The following is a 17,976-nucleotide window of genomic DNA, read 5'->3' as shown; positions in this document are numbered from 1 at the left end:
CACCCTGGGGAGAGCCCCTTGCTGGCTGATGAGCGGATATTTTATACGTTTTTTGGGGATAATTTCATATAGTTTAGAGTATGTTTTAGTTAGTTTTTAGTCTATTTCTAGTAGTTTTTAGGAAAAATTCATATTTCTGGACTTTACTATGAGTTGTGTGTTTTTCTGTAATTTCAGGTATTTTTCTGGCTGAAATTGAAGGAGCTGAGCAAAAATCTGATTCAGGCTGAAAAAGGACTGCTGATGCTGTTGGATTCTGACCTCCCTGCACTCAAAGTGGATTTTCTGGAGCTACAGAACTCGAAATGGCATGCTTCCAATTGCGTTGGAAAGTAGACATCCAGGGCTTTCCAGCAATATATAATAGTCCATACTTTGCACAAGGATAGACGACGTAAACTGGCGTTCCACGCCAGTTCTCTGCCCAATTCTGGCGTCCAGCGCTAGAAAAGGATCAAAAACTGGAGTTGAACGCCCAAACTGGCATAAAAACTGGCGTTCAACTCCACAAATGGCCTCTGCACGAAATCTCAGCCCCAGCACACACCAAGTGGGCCCCAGCACACCAAGTGGGCCCCAGAAGTGGATCTCTGCATCATCCATCATAGTCCACTCATATTTTGTAACCCTAGGCTACTAGTTTAGTATTTAAACAACTTTTAGAGACTTATTTTGTATCTCATGACATTTCAGATCTAAACTTTGTATTCTCTGACGGCATGAGTCTCTAAACCCCATTGTTGGGGGTGAGGAGCTCTGCTGTGTCTCAATGAATTAATGCAAGTATTTCTGTTTTCCATTCAAACACGCTTGTTCCTATCTAAGATGTTCATTCGCGCTTAATTGTGATGAAGGTGATGATCTGTGACATTTATCACCTTCCTCAAACCATGAACGTGTGCCTGACAACCACCTCCGTTCTATATCCGATTGAATGAGTATCTCTTAGATTCCTTAATCAGAATTTCCGTGGTATAAGCTAGAACTAATGGCGGCATTCATGAGAATCCGGAAAGTCTAAACCTTGTCTGTGGTATTCCGAGTAGGATTCAAGGATTGAATGACTGTGACGAGCTTCAAACTCCTGAAGGCTGGGCGTTAGTGACAGATGCAAAAGGATAGTAAATCCTATTCCAACCGGATCGAGAACCAACCGGTGATTAGCCGTGCTGTGACAGAGCGCGTGAGCGTAGTTTTCACTGGAAGGATGGAAGGTAGCCATTGACAACGGTGATCCACCAACACACAGCTTGCCATAGGAGGACGTGCGTGCGTGAATCAGAAGACAGAGGAAAGTAGAGATTCAGAAGACAAAGCATCTCCAAAACTCCAACATATTCTCCATTACTGCACAACAAGTAACTTTTAATTTATGCTCTACTGGTTATTCATAATTCAACTGATAAACATAATTGATTTCCTGACTAAGATTTACAAGATAACCATAGATTGCTTCAAACCAACAATCTCTGTCGGATTCGACCCTTACTCACGTAAGGTATTACTTGGACGACCCAGTGCACTTGCTGGTCAGTGGCACGAGTTGTGAAAAGTGTGATTTGTGATTTGTGCTACCAAGTTTTTGGCGCCGTTGCCGGGGATTGTTCGTGTTTGAACAACTGACGGATTATTTTGTTGCTTAGATTAGGAAAAATTTTCTCTTTTTTTTTTTTTTTGGTTTAGAGTCTTTTATTATTTATCCCTTGTTAAAACACTTTAAATTTATAGCTCAGTTATTTAGAACGTGGTGTTTATGTTCATGATAATTGGCTATCATATTTAAAAAAAAAAAAAAAACCTTTTTCAAAAATAATCTCTCTTAAAAATTTTGGTTTTTGAAGGTCCCATAACTCATTTGGCTACAACATTAATTTGATTGGGTTAGAATCTTTTATACTCTTTTCAAAACATTCTTTTTCAAAAAAATATTTTTTCTATTAAATCCTGTGCCAAACTTTAAGTTTGGTGTTTTCAAAAATAATCTTTCTTAAAAGTTTTTGAAGGTCCTATAACTCATTTGGCTAGAACATTAATTTGATTGGGTTACAATCTTTTATACTCTTTCCAAAACATTCTTTTTCAAAAAAAACATTTTTTTCTATTAAATCTTGTGCCAAACTTTAAGTTTGGTGTTTTCTTGTTGATTTCCCTTTGATTTTCGAAAATTTTGTTTGGTTTTCAAAAAAATTTTAAGTTTGGTGTTCTTCCTTCATGTTCTTGTGTTCTTGTGAGTCTTCAAAGTGTTCTTGAGTTTTCCTTGTGTCTTGATCTTAAAATTTTTAAGTTTGGTGTTCCTTGGTGTTTTCCCTCCAAATTTTTCGAAAACAAGGAGCATTAGATCTAAAAATTTTAAATCTTGTACTATCTTATTGTTTTTCTCTCTCCTCACTAAATTCAAAAATATCTTTTCAAAATATCTTTTCTAACTTCCTATCTTTTCAAAATTTGTTTCAACTAACTAACCAACTTTTTGTTTGTTTCTTAACTTTTTCAAAACTACCTAACTAACTCTCTCTCTCTCAAATTTTCGAAAATATCTCCCCTCTTTTTCAAAAATTTCGTTTTTTTTAACTAATTATTTTTAAATTTTTTTTACGAAAAAAAAAATTATTTTTCAAAATTCAAATTCTTTTTAGTTATTTTATTTTATTTAAGTATTTACTTCTTATAAAATAAAATAAATAAAAAGATAAATCAGTCCAAGTTATATCCATAGAAATCCATCATGGACATAAGTGGAAATGAACAGTCCAGGAGGACTCTGGGGTCATATTCTAACCCCTCTACTGCTTCATATGGGAGTAGCATATGCATACCCTCCATTGGAGTTAGTAGCTTTGAGTTGAATCCTCAGCTCATTATCATGGTGCAGCAAAGTTGCCAGTATTCTGGTCTTCCACAGGAAGAACCTACAGAGTTTCTGGCACAATTTTTACAAATTGCTGACACAGTACATGATAAGGAAATAGATCAGGATGTCTACAGACTATTACTGTTTCCATTTGCTGTAAAAGATCAAGCTAAAAGGTGGTTAAATAACCAACCTAAGGCCAGCATAAGAACATGGAAACAGCTGACAGAAAATTCCTGAATCAATATTTCCCTCCAAAAAGGATGACACAGCTAAAGCTGGACATCCAAGGCTTTAAACAAGGAGATAATGAATCTCTTTATGATGCCTGGGAGAGATACAGAGAGATGCTACGAAAATGCCCCTCTGAAATGTTTTCAGAGTGGGTTCAGTTAGACATCTTCTACTATGGGCTTGCAGAAGGAGCTCAGATGTCTTTAGATTACTCAGCTGGTGGATCTATCCATATGAGAAAGACAATTGAAGAAGCTCAAGAGCTCATTGATACAGTTGCCAGGAATCAGCATCTGTATCTAAGCAGCAACCCTTCCATGAATGAAGAGGTTAAAACAGTAACTGCTGAATTCAGTACTGTAAAACAAGCTGCTGAATTCAATCAGCAATTAGATTTTCTAACAAAGCAGCTAGCTGAATTCAAAGACAGGTTACAGGAGACAAGGATAGCTAATATGCATATGGAAGAACAGTTTAGGCAAACAAAGCAGCAGCTATCAAAGCAAATAGCAGAAGAATGCCAAGCAGTTCAATTAAGAAGTGGGAAAACATTAAATACCCCACCTCAAGGCATCAAAAATTCAAGAAATGAGCAACCCACCAAAGATTCCCCTGAGGACAATAAGAGCCCAGGGAAAAATAATTCTGGCACTAAAACGCCAGAAAATAGGTGGAAGGCTGGCGCTGAACGCCCAGACCATGCCCAAAACTGGCGTTCAGCGCCAGAAACAAGGCAGGATTGGCGTTCAACGCCAGAAATGGGCAAGAATCTGGCGTTGAACGCCCAACAGGGGCACATTTCTGGCGTTCAGGCGCCAGGAACAGACAGTGAGTTGGCGTCTAACGTCACTCCAGCTTCTAACTCTGGTACGCAATTGCCAGTGAGGGATCAGACACACATAAGTGCTGATAACAACCCCTCTAAAAAGGCCTCTTTAACCACTAAGGTTGAGGAATATAAAGCCAAGATACCTTATCCTCAAAAACTCCGGAAAGAGGAGCAGGATAAGCAATTTGCTCACTTTGCAGATTATCTAAGGACTCTTGAAATAAAGATTCCATTTGCAGAGGCACTTGAGCAAATACCTTCTTATGCCAAGTTCATGAAAGAGATCTTGAGTCATAAAAAGGAGTGGAGAGAAACAGAAAGAGTTCTCCTCACTGAAGAATGCAGTGCAGTCATTCTGAAAAGCTTTCCTGAAAAGCTTAAAGACCCTGGGAGTTTTCTGATACCATGCATATTAGAAGGTGATTGCACCAAGACGGCTTTATGCGATCTTGGGGCAAGCATCAACCTGATACCTGCATCCACTATCAGAAAGCTTGGCTTAACTGATGAAGTTAAACCAACCCGGATATGTCTCCAACTTGCTGATGGTTCCACTAAATACCCATCAGGCGTGATTGAGGACATGATTGTCAGAGTTGGGCCATTCGCCTTTCCCACTGACTTTGTTGTGCTGGAAATGGAGGAGCACAAGAGTGCTACTCTCATTCTAGGAAGACCCTTCCTAGCAACTGGACGATCCCTCATTGACGTCCAGCAGGGGGAAATAACCCTGAGAGTCAACGATGACGAGTTCAAGTTGAACGCTGTCAAAGCCATGCAGCATCCAGACACATCAACAGACTGCATGAAAGTTGACCTTATTGACTCTTTGGTAGAAGAGATCAACATGGCTGAGAGTCTCGAATCAGAGTTGGAAAACATCTTTAAAGATGTTCAGCCTGATTTGGAGGATTCAGGGGACATGAAAGAGCCTCTGAACTTTCTTCTGAAAGAGGAAAAACCTCCTAAACCAGAGCTCAAGCCACTGCCACCATCCTTGAAATATGCATTTCTAGGAGAAGGTGACACTTTTCCAGTGATCATAAGCTCTGCCTTAAATTCACAGGAAGAGGAAGCACTTATTCAAGTGCTAAGGACACACAAGACAGCTCTTGGGTGGTCCATAGGTGACCTTAAGGGCATAAGCCCAGCTAGATGCATGCACAAAATCCTATTGGAGGATAATGCCAAACCAGTGGTTCAACCACAGAGGCGGCTAAATCCAGCCATGAAGGAAGTGGTGCAGAAAGAGGTCACCAAATTACTAGAGGCTGGGATTATTTATCCCATTTCTGATAGCCCCTGGGTGAGCCCTGTTCAAGTCGTCCCAAAAAAGGGAGGCATGAGAGTGATTCAGAATGAAAAAAATGAACTGGTTCCTACAAGAACAGTTACAGGGTGGCGCATGTGTATTGACTACAGAAGGCTCAATACAGCCACCAGAAAGGATCATTTTCCTTTACCATTCATAGACCAGATGCTAGAGAGACTAGCAGGTCATGATTATTACTGCTTTTTGGATGGCTACTCAGGCTATAACCAGATTGCAGTAGATCCCCATGATCAAGAGAAAACAGCATTCACATGTCCATCCGGAGTGTTTGCTTATAGAAGGATGCCCTTTGGGCTATGCAATGCACCTGCAACCTTCCAGAGATGCATGCTCTCTATTTTCTCTGATATGGTGGAAAAATTTCTGGAAGTCTTCATGGATGACTTCTCAGTATATGGAGACTCATTCAGCTCCTGTCTTGATCACCTGAAACTTGTTCTGAAAAGATGCCAAGAAACCAACCTAGTTTTAAACTGGGAAAAGTGTCACTTCATGGTGACTGAAGGAATTGTTCTTGGGCATAAAATCTCAAACAAGGGAATAGAGGTAGATCAAGCAAAAATAGAGGTAATTGAAAAATTACCTCCACCTGCCAATGTTAAGGCAATCAGAAGCTTTCTGGGGCATGCAGGATTCTATAGGAGGTTTATAAAGGATTTTTCAAAAATCGCAAAACCTCTAAGCAATCTGCTAGCTGCTGACACGCCATTTGTGTTTGACACAGCATGCCTGCAGGCGTTTGAAACGCTGAAAGCTAAGCTGGTCACAGCACCAGTCATTTCTGCACCAGACTGGACATTGCCATTTGAGTTAATGTGTGATGCCAGTGATCATGCCATTGGTGCAGTACTGGGACAGAGGCATGACAAGCTTCTGCATGTCATTTATTATGCCAGTCGCGTTTTAAATGATGCCCAGAAGAATTACACAACCACAGAAAAGGAATTACTTGCAGTGGTTTACGCCATTGACAAGTTCAGATCCTACTTAGTAGGATCAAAGGTGATTGTGTACACTGACCATGCTGCTCTTAAGTATCTACTCACAAAGCAGGATTCAAAGCCCAGGCTCATCAGATGGGTATTGCTTCTGCAAGAGTTTGATATAGAAATAAGAGACAGAAAAGGGACAGAGAACCAAGTGGCTGATCATCTGTCCCGGATAGAGCCAGTGGAAGGGACGTCCCTCCCCTTCCTTGAGATCTCTGAGACGTTCCCTGATGAGCATCTATTTGCCATTCAGGAAGCACCATGGTTTGCCGATATTGCAAACTATAAAGCTGCAAGGTTCATACCCAAGGAGTACAATAGAATACAAAAAAAGAAACTAATTACTGATGCAAAGTACTACTTGTGGGATGAGCCCTATCTCTTTAAGAGATGTGCAGACGGAATTATCCGTAGGTGTGTCCCCAGAGAGGAAGCACAGAGAATCCTATGGCATTGCCATGGATCTCAATATGGAGGCCATTTCGGAGGTGAGCGAACAGCCACCAAGGTCCTCCAATGTGGCTTCTATTGGCCCACACTCTATAAAGATTCCCGAGAGTTTGTACGTAATTGTGACAGTTGCCAAAGAGCTGGTAATCTGCCTCATGGTTACGCCATGCCTCAACAAGGAATCTTGGAAATAGAGTTGTTTGATGTATGGGGAATTGACTTCATGGGACCTTTCCCACCATCATACTCAAACACTTATATTCTGATAGCAGTTGACTATGTATCAAAATGGGTTGAGGCTATCGCCACACCCTCCAATGATACTAAAACAGTGCTGAAATTCCTCCAGAAACATATCTTTAGCAGGTTTGGTGTCCCTAGAGTGTTAATCAGCGATGGGGGCACTCACTTCTGCAATAAACAACTTTACTCTGCCATGGTTCGGTATGGAATTCGCCACAAGGTGGCCACTCCTTATCATCCACAAACCAACGGGCAAGCTGAAGTCTCTAACAGAGAATTAAAGAGAATCCTGGAACGGACAGTAAATACCCGTAGAAAGGATTGGGCAAGGAGCTTGGATGATGCTCTGTGGGCTTACAGAACAGCATTCAAGACCCCTATAGGGACCTCTCCATATCAACTCGTGTATGGTAAGGCATGCCACTTGCCCGTGGAACTGGAACATAAGGCCTATTGGGCAACCAGATTCCTAAACTTAGATGCCAAATTAGCAGGAGAAAAACGATTGCTCCAGCTAAATGAGCTAGAGGAATTCAGATTCACAGCTTTCGAAAATGCCAAGCTTTATAAAGAAAAATAAAAAAAATGGCATGACAGAAAGCTGTCATCTAGAATCTTTGAACCAGGACAGAAGGTCCTGTTGTTTAACTCTAGACTCAGGCTATTCCCCGGAAAACTGAAATCCCGGTGGAGGGGACCATACGTGATTACAAGTGTGTCACCATATGGTTATGTGGAGCTTCAAGATATTGATTCTGATAAGAAGTTCCTTGTCAATGGACAGAGAATCAAGCATTATCTTGAAGGCAACACTGAGCAAGAATGCTCAAGGCTGAAGCTAGATTAAAAGCTCAGCAAGGTCCAGCTAAAGACAATAAAGAAGCGCTTGCTGGGAGGCAACCCAGCCATGGGGCAACAATCCTCCAAGCATTTTGCCCTATTTCTATCTTTATATTTTATATATAGTTCATTGACAACAAGGTAAATAATCATTTACAGAAGACCTCGGCACACAAAACAGAGTAAAAGAGCTCAATGGCAAGAAAACGCCAGTAAAGGGGCATTTTGGGCGTTCAGCGCCCAAAATGGGCATCCACTGGGCGCTGAACGCCAGTAATGGCAGCATTTGGGCGTTCAGCACCAGGAATGGCCACCCACTGGGCGTTGAACGCCAGTAATGGCAGCAACTGGGCGCTGAACGCCCAGGAGATCAGCATTTGGGCGCTGAACGCCCAAAACAGGCAGTGTTTGGGCGTTCAAACGCCAGGAGGACAGGGAGGAGCCATTTCCAGTGATTCCACACGAATTTCCAATTTAATTTTAAATTTGAATGCTTCAATGCATGATTTTTACATGAATATATCAAGAACCCTGATTTCTAAAATCCTTAATTTTAAAAAAAAAAAAATCCATTTTTCCAAAGTCAATCCAACTCTTTTCAAAATCTTTTCTGAAAAATCTATCTTTTTCAAAATCTATCTTTTTCACTCAAAAATCTTTTCAACTAATCCATATCTTTTTCAATATCTTTTTCATATTATCTTTTTCAAAATCCAGAATTATCTTTTTCAAAAACTATCCTATCTTTTCAAAATTAAACTATATCTTCTATCTTATCTTTTTCAACTCAATCTTTTTATCTTATCTCCTCCAATTTTTCGAAAATCCACCCCTCCCCCCCTTTAAATTGGGTTCGGCCTCCCCCCCTCCTTCATCAACAAGTGCTACTCAATCTCCTTCTATCCCTCTCCTTTCTTTTCTTTTGCTTGAGGACAAGCAAACCTCTAAGTTTGGTGTGTTTATCCGAGATCACTACCAAGATTATCACTACTAAGATTATGGCTCCCAAAGGTAAACAATACACTCCTAGAGACAAGAAAGAGAGCGTTCCAAAACCACTTTGGAATCAAGGGAAGTTCTTATCTAAAGAACATTCAGACCATTATCTTAAAGTAATGGGTCTGAGATCAGTGATCCCGGAAGTTAGATTCGATCTGAAAGAAGATGAATATCCGGAGATCCAGGAGCAAATTCGAATCAGGAACTGGGAAGTCCTAGCTAATCCTGAAACGAAAGTAGGAAGGAACATGGTCCAGGAGTTCTATGCTAATATGTGGCAGACTGACAAGCAAAGACTATCTGGAACAGCCTGCTACGAATTTCGAACCATGGTCAGGGAAAAGATTGTTCATACCACCCCTGACAAGATCAGAGAGATACTAAAGCTACTTCAGCTAAAGGATGATCCAGACTCCTTCAACAGGAGGATGATGAGAGCAGACATTGGCCTGAATAAAATTGGGGAGGACATCTGTATTCCTGGAGCCAGGTGGACCACCAACACAAAGGGCGTCCCAAATCAACTCAAGAGGGAGGATCTCAAACCAGTTGCCAGAGGATGGCTGGACTTCATTGGGCGTTCTCTGTTGCCCACCAGCAACCGTTCTGAAGTCACAGTTAAAAGAGCAGTAATGATTCATTGCATCATGATGGGAAAGGAAGTGGAGGTTCATCAGCTGATTTCAACAGAGCTCTATAAGATTGCTAACAAAAATTCAAGAGAGGCCAGGTTGGCTTATCCAAGCGTGATTTCTCTGCTCTGCAAGGACGCTGGAGTCAAGATGGGAATAACTGAATATATCCTAATTGAAAGGCCAATCACCAAAGCATCAATGGAGAGACAACAAGCACAGGAGGATCCTATAAAGAAAAGAGCACAGGAATTCCTTCCAGAGATTCCTCAAGCAGAATATTGGGAACATCTTGAGACGTCTGTCACCAAGATATAGGAAGCTATGGAGCAAATAATAAAACAACAGAAGGAACACAGTCAAATGCTAACCCATATGCTTAAAGAACAAGAGGAGCAGGGACGTGACTTAAGGGAACTGAAGCGCCAAAAATCTTCTGTGATACCAAGCCTCCCAAGGATCAGAGGAACCCCCATACCCCCAGATAAAGGTTGTTAATTTCCAATTTCTGCCTTAACTCTGTGACAGTGTCCTTATAAAAAGTTTACCTTAGACGTCATATAGTAGTAATTAGTATCTATTTTGATTTTATCTCCAATTAAGCTATAGTTTATTTTTCTCATCATCAGCAAACATGAATAAAATAGTAGATCTTTTGAATAAGAAGCAATAAAATTTCGAGTTTAAATAAAATAAATTCTAATTGGTTAAATGTGGTGGCAATGCTTTCTATCTTCTGAATGAATGCTTGAACAGTGCATATGTCTTTTGAATTTGTTGTTTAAGACTGTTAAATATGTTGGCTCTTGAAAGAATGATGAACATGAGACATGTTATTGATGATCTGAAAAATCATAAAAATGATTCTTGAAGCAAGAAAAAGCAGCAAAGAACAAAGCTTGCAAAAAAAAAAAAAAAAAAAAAGAAGAAGAGAAGAGAAAAAGCAAGCAGAAAAAGCCAATAACCCTTAAAACCAAAAGGCAAGGGCAATTAAAAGGGATCCCAAGGCGTTGAGCATCAGTGGATAGGAGGGCCTAAAGGAATAAAATCCTGGTCTAAGCGGCTAAACCAAGCTGTCCTTAACCATGTGCTTGTGGCGTGAAGGTGTCAAGTGAAAACTTGAGACTGAGCGGTTAAAGTCAAGGTCCAAGCGAAAAAAAAAAAAAAAGAGTGTGCTTAAGAACTCTGGACACCTCTAATTGGGGACTTTAGCAAAGCTGAGTCACAATCTGAAAAGGTTCACCCAGTTATGTGTCTGTGGCATTTATGTATCCGGTGGTAATACTGGAAAACAAAGTGCTTAGGGCCACGGCCAAGACTCATAAAGAAGCTGTGTTCAAGAATCATCACACTGAACTAAGAGAATCAATAACACTATCTGAATTCTGAATTCCTATAGATGCCAATCACTCTGAGCTTCAATGGATAAAGTGAGATGCCAAAACTGTTCAGAAGCAAAAAGCTACTAGTCCCGCTCATCTAATTAGAATCTGAGCTTCATTTAAAAACTCCGAGATATTATTGCTTCTCAACCTATTAGTCTTCTATTTTATTTGTCTAGTTGCTTGAGGACAAGCAACAGTTTAAGTTTGGTGTTGTGATGAGCGGATATTTTATACGCTTTTTGGGGATAATTTCATATAGTTTAGAGTATGTTTTAGTTAGTTTTTAGTCTATTTCTAGTAGTTTTTAGGAAAAATTCATATTTCTGGACTTTACTATGAGTTGTGTGTTTTTCTGTAATTTCAGGTATTTTTCTGGCTGAAATTGAAGGAGCTGAGCAAAAATCTGATTCAGGCTGAAAAAGGACTGCTGATGCTGTTGGATTCTGACCTCCCTGCACTCAAAGTGGATTTTCTGGAGCTACAGAACTCGAAATGGCATGCTTCCAATTGCGTTGGAAAGTAGACATCCAGGGCTTTCCAGCAATATATAATAGTCCATACTTTGCACAAGGATAGACGACGTAAACTGGCGTTCAACGCCAGTTCTCTGCCCAATTCTGGCGTCCAGCGCCAGAAAAGGATCAAAAACTGGAGTTGAACGCCCAAACTGGCATAAAAACTGGCGTTCAACTCCACAAATGGCCTCTGCACGAAATCTCAGCCCCAGCACACACCAAGTGGGCCCCAGCACACCAAGTGGGCCCCAGAAGTGGATCTCTGCATCATCCATCATAGTCCACTCATATTTTGTAACCCTAGGCTACTAGTTTAGTATTTAAACAACTTTTAGAGACTTATTTTGTATCTCATGACATTTCAGATCTAAACTTTGTATTCTCTGACGGCATGAGTCTCTAAACCCCATTGTTGGGGGTGAGGAGCTCTGCTGTGTCTCAATGAATTAATGCAAGTATTTCTGTTTTCCATTCAAACACGCTTGTTCCTATCTAAGATGTTCATTCGCGCTTAATTGTGATGAAGGTGATGATCTGTGACATTTATCACCTTCCTCAAACCATGAACGTGTGCCTGACAACCACCTCCGTTCTATATTCGATTGAATGAGTATCTCTTAGATTCCTTAATCAGAATTTCCGTGGTATAAGCTAGAACTAATGGCGGCATTCATGAGAATCCGGAAAGTCTAAACCTTGTCTGTGGTATTCCGAGTAGGATTCAAGGATTGAATGACTATGACGAGCTTCAAACTCCTGAAGGCTGGGCATTAGTGACAGATGCAAAAGGATAGTAAATCCTATTCCAACCGGATCGAGAACCAACCGGTGATTAGCCGTGCTGTGACAGAGCGCGTGAGCGTAGTTTTCACTGGAAGGATGGAAGGTAGCCATTGACAACGGTGATCCACCAACACACAGCTTGCCATAGGAGGACGTGCGTGCGTGAATCAGAAGACAGAGGAAAGCAGAGATTCAGAAGACAAAGCATCTCCAAAACTCCAACATATTCTCCATTACTGCACAACAAGTAACTTTTAATTTATGCTCTACTGGTTATTCATAATTCAACTGATAAACATAATTGATTTCCTGACTAAGATTTACAAGATAACCATAGATTGCTTCAAACCAACAATCTCTGTGGGATTCGACCCTTACTCACGTAAGGTATTACTTGGACGACCCAGTGCACTTGCTGGTCAGTGGCACGAGTTGTGAAAAGTGTGATTTGTGATTTGTGCTACCACTGGCGTTGAACATCAGACAAGGAAGAAGTTGGGCATTCAACACCCATAAAGGAAAGCTTGCTGGCGTTGAACGCCAGAATAGGATGAAAATGGGCATTCAACGCCCATGGAGGAGTACATTCCTGGTATTGAATGCCAGAGAAGGGGTACTCTGGGCGTCCAAACGCCCATTGAGGGGCAATTGCTGGCATTAAATGCCAGACAAGGAGCAGTATGGGCGTTCAACGCCCTTGAGGGAATATCTCATCCCTATTTTGATCCCATATGGGCGTTCAACGCCCATTCCTGGTGTTGAACACCATGTAGGGGGCAAGGAACTCGAAGATGCAAAGCTTCCCAAGTTAGTGGGTCCCACCAAGGCCTTACCTACCCCACCTACCCTACACACCCCACTGTCTCTCTCCTACCTTTTCAAACCTAGAAACTCACACCATACTTTCCTTCTTTCCCAAAACCATCATTAATTCCATCCATTCAATTTCCCACCAACCCCATCCACTTTAAATTCAAACCTTTCCCACCTATTCTTCCCTCCCATATGACCAAATCCCTACCCTCCCACCCCTATAAATACCCCTTCTTTCCCTCATTCATACCCACACCTTCACCATACACTTATCCTCTCCCACACTACACTTCTTACATTTCCTTTCTCCCTATCTTAAACCCTACTTGGCCAAAGCCTTTGTCCCAATTGAGAAGGACAAGCCCATCACGAAAAGAAGGATGGAGCATGTTAGAAAGCCTGCACACACACCACAGCAGGAGCCTCTTCAGCCGCCTCCACCAGAGATCCCTAAGATACCTCAAGGGATGTATTTTCCTCCCAAGACTATTGGAATCAACTAAATACATCAATAGGGGAGCTGAGTTCAAGCATGAAGCAGTTAAGAGTAGAACATCAAGACCACGCCACCATCCTCCATGAGATGAGAGAAGATCAGAGGATCATGAGAGAGGAACAACTAAGATAGGTGCGAGACATAGAGGAGCTCAAACGCTCCATGGGATCTTCCAGAGGGAGCAGTAGTCATCGTTACTGAGGTAGTGGAGCTCCATTATCCCTTTTTCTTATGTTCATTTTCGTTTCCATTGCACTTTATCTTATTGTCTATTTTCTATTTCTAATGCATGATCATATCTAGTATTTTGGTCTTTTCTAGTTTTGTTTTCTTTTATTGTGTTTTGGTTATAAGATATCCATTTTATCCTCATCAATCTTAAAAGAAAAATTTATTTGAAAAAGAATAGTGAGATACATAAGTTTCGAGTATATCATGAGCTATTTCAATTATTTTGATGTGGTGGCCTTTGCATTTATTTTCTAAATGTATGAATTAACTGTGTATATTTGAGATTGAAGTTGAGTATGTTGGCTTTTGAAAGAACAGTGAATTTAGAAAAGTATTATTAGTTCTCTGAAAAATAAAAAATATTGATTCTTGAAGCAAGAAAAAGCAGCAAAAAGAAAAAGAAAGGAAAAAGAAAGAAAAATAAAAAGAAAAATAAAAAGAAAAATTTGAAAAGCAGGGATCCAAGACTTTGAACATCAATGGTTAGGAGGGTAAAAAATTGGCCTAAAATGTTTAAATGAGCTGCTATCCCTAACTAAATGCTTGTGGTGTGAAGGTGTCAAGTAAAAAGCTTGAGACTGAGTAGTTAAAGTCGTGATCTGATAAACCCCATTTTTAGGGTTTATCATGTGCTTAATTTAGAGGATTTTATCACTTTTTACCTACATTTATTCAATGGAATAGCATGGTTTCATGATTGTCTCCTAATTTGTGCTTAAGTGTGAAAACATGCTTTTTAGGTCCTTAATTGGTTAATTTTGATTCACCTTTGATTTCACTAGATGCCTTGATGTGTTTGTTAGTGATTTTAGATTGAAAAGACTAGGACTGGATGAAAGGAATGGAGAGAAAAGCATGCAAATTGGAGAAATCATGGAAAAGCAAGGATTTGGAATGAAATCAACGACGCGCACACGTGGATTGTGAGGTCGCATGGCAATGCGTACACGTACATGGCGCGTACGCGTCGATGCTCGCATGTGACTCACTTAAAGGCAAAACGCTGGGGCGAATTCTGGGCTTCCCAGGCCCAAATCCAACTCACCTCTGATGCTATTTAACCCAAGGATTGAAGGGGGATCAATCATCTAGGGAACTTTTGACCACTTAGTTTAGTTTAGTTTAGGTTTTGGAGGGAAAGTTAGTTTCTAGAGAGAGAAGCTCTCTCTTCTCTCTAGAATTAGGATTAGGTTTAGATTAATTTCTTAGATCTAGATCTACTTCTTCTCTTGCTTCAATTTTCCTTTTGCTTTATGAATTCTTATGTAGATCTCTATTTCTCTTCTAATGCAATTTATGATTTCCATGATTTTTCATGTTTGATTTGACTTTCTATTATAGATCTATTGCCTTTGTAGTTAGATCTCTCTTTAATTCTTGCAATTTATGATGTTTACCTTTATTGCCTTTTATGTGTTTGATGAAATGCTTCTTTTAGCTATGAGTTAGATTTTGTCCCTCTTGACTTTGGTTGAGTAATTAGTGACTCTTGAGTTATCAAACTCATTTATTGATTGATAATTAGAAGTTGCTAATTGACTTGAATGCCACTAAAGCTAGTCTTTCATTATGATTTGGCTAGGACTTGTGGACTCAAGTTAATTCATCCACTTGACTTTTCTCCATGGTTAGTGGTTAACTAAGTGGGAGCAATACACAATTCTCATCACAATTGATAAGGATAACTAGGATAGGACTTCTAGTTTTCATACCTTGCCAAGAGCTTTGTTAGTTGTTAGTTTATTTCCTTTGCCATTTACATTTCTTGTTTTTTATCCAAAAACCCCAAAGATACTTCATGGCCAATAACAAGAACACTTTATTGTAATTCCTAGGGAGAACGACCCGAGGTTCCAATACTTCGGTTATTATTTTTAGGGGTTTGTTTTAGTGACAAACAAATTTTTATATGAAAGGATTATTGTTTGGTTTAGAAACTATACTTGCAACGAATATTCATTTGTGAATTCTAAACCGTCAAAAATTCACTCATCATGATCCCAAAGCTAAGAGTACGTTTCAAATCTCTGGGCACCACTATCTAGGACTGTAAGCAAAGCTAAAGTCGAATCCAAAAGGTTCCCCTAGTTAAGTGCCTATGGCAATTATGTATCCGGTGGTAATACAGAAAAACAAAACGCTTAGAGTCACGGCTAGGCTCAATAAGGTGCGAAGCACCAAAAGAAGCTGTGTTCAAGAATCAAGAAAAGCTAAAAGAAGAGAATCAATAATATCATCCGAATTCTAGTTCCAAGGGATGCCAATATTTCTGAGCTTCAAAGGAAAGTGAGATGCCAAAACTGTTCAGAAGTAAAAAGCTAATAGTCCCATTCAGTATTTGGAACTGATCTTTATTGACAACTCTGAGACCTATTAAATTTTTCTTCCATTAGTCCTATTTTCTTTTTGGTTGCTTGAGGACAAGCGACAATTTAAGTTTGGTGTTCTGATAAATGGATATTTTATACCTTTTTGGTACTGTTTTCTTAATATTTTTAGTTAGATTTTATTAAGTTTTATTATGTTTAGTAGGTCTTAGTGCAAAATTCACCTTTTGGATGCTAGTTTGAGTTTTTGTGTTTTTACTACGATTTTAGGAGATTTTTGGGTGAAATTGGCAAGTTTTGGAAAAGTCTGATTCAGAGGCAAAGAAAGGACAACAGATGCTGTCAAATCTTGACCTTCTTGCATTCCAACGAATATATCTTGAGCTACAAAGGTCCAATTGACACGTTCTCAATGGCTTTAGAAAGCTAACTTCCAAAGTTTTCCAAAAATATATAATGATTTATATTTTTTTTTGGAGAAGACTGCCCAAAACGGGCATTGAATGCCTAAACTACCCCCTTTCTGGCGTTCAACGCCCAAGGAGGGCCATGGCCAGCGTTGAATGCTTAAACCTAGCATCCAAAACCACCAAGGGAGCAAGGCAGCGCGTAGACACCCCCTAATGGATGTTCAACACCCATTTCTCAAGTTGGACGCCAAGTTCAGCCTAAACACTCAACCAAAGTGGGACGAGAAGTGGATTTTTGCACATTTAGCTTAGTCTATCTCAGTTTTTAATTTTTAATTATTAGATTAGTATATATATGAGAAGATTACCCATGCTTAGGATCTTCTCCACGATATTTGAACCTTACACATTATTTCTGTAAAGCATGAGCAACTAAACCTCCTAGGTTAAGGTTAGGAGCTCTGCTGATTCCTATGGATTAATAATATTACTGTTTCTGTTTCAATATATGTTTGATTCTATTCTATGATGCATTTTCGTCCTTCATCCTTATGAATTTGGGGTGGAACGGAAGTATGACCCCTTATTCTATATGAGTTCATGCGAGTCCCTGACAGAATAGTGTTGAGCTATGACTTGAGAGTGCATCATAGGTTCCAAGAGAGTATCTGGGCTAATTGGGATACGTGACATAAAATCTCATTAGTCATGAATAATTGAGGTCTCTGTGGCGCTAAGGCTAGAATCATAAAGTATCATTCTCTGATCCGGAAGATCCGACCTTATCTGTGGCATTTTAAGTAAGATCAACAAAAGGAGAGTGAATTGCATGGGCTTCATCTTTGGCTATAGTGAATTACCATGGGTTAACTTGATGAGAGGACATGAGTTACTTGAATATGGTGTTTTGCTATGGTTTAGGGGAGATTAACTTGATAAGAGGACATGAGTTAATCACTTACAGCTTTGCCTGTAACACCCTAATTACCCTAAGCCTTACCTCGCATCGTAAAGCAAAGGGTAATCAGAGATTACGACAGTTCTAAGCTCATACATATAATATATATAGAAGGAATAGTATAATCTAGAAGCCCGATGAAGGATATAGCTCAAAAATAGGATTCCAAAAGCGCAAAACGTACTAACAAAGCTACCAATTTAAAGCATAAGGTACAGATAAGATATATCAAAATATAATAGTATAATATCATAAGAATCTAGCCAGGGCTCACGGAGTTTAAGCCGGCTAGCCATATATAGATCAGAAAGAACCAGACAGTGAAAACAGCTTATACAATTTTGTTCTCTCAAATACAAGCCTCTAGGCAAAACAAAATACAAAAGTGAGAGACATATACAAAATAAGCGAAAAGACTCAAAAAGATCTCCGGATCCTCTGCTTCTGTCACCAACCAGACAACTCACCGAGGTGGGTTGCGACCGCATCTGAAAAATACAACAGAAATATGGTATGAGAACCGGAGGTTCTCAGTATGGTAACAGTGCCCAGTGATGTAGGATATAAGACCCCGGAACGCCAAGGGCAATCCTAAGCTCCATATCCATCACAAGATTTCAATCATAAAGCATACTAAAACAAATAAGCATAGCTATAT

Source organism: Arachis ipaensis, chromosome B8, assembly GCF_059453495.1.
Source record: "Arachis ipaensis isolate K30076 ecotype BB chromosome B8, ASM5945349v1, whole genome shotgun sequence".
Taxonomy (NCBI): Eukaryota; Viridiplantae; Streptophyta; class Magnoliopsida; order Fabales; family Fabaceae; genus Arachis; species Arachis ipaensis.
This window is presented reverse-complemented; position numbering follows the sequence as displayed.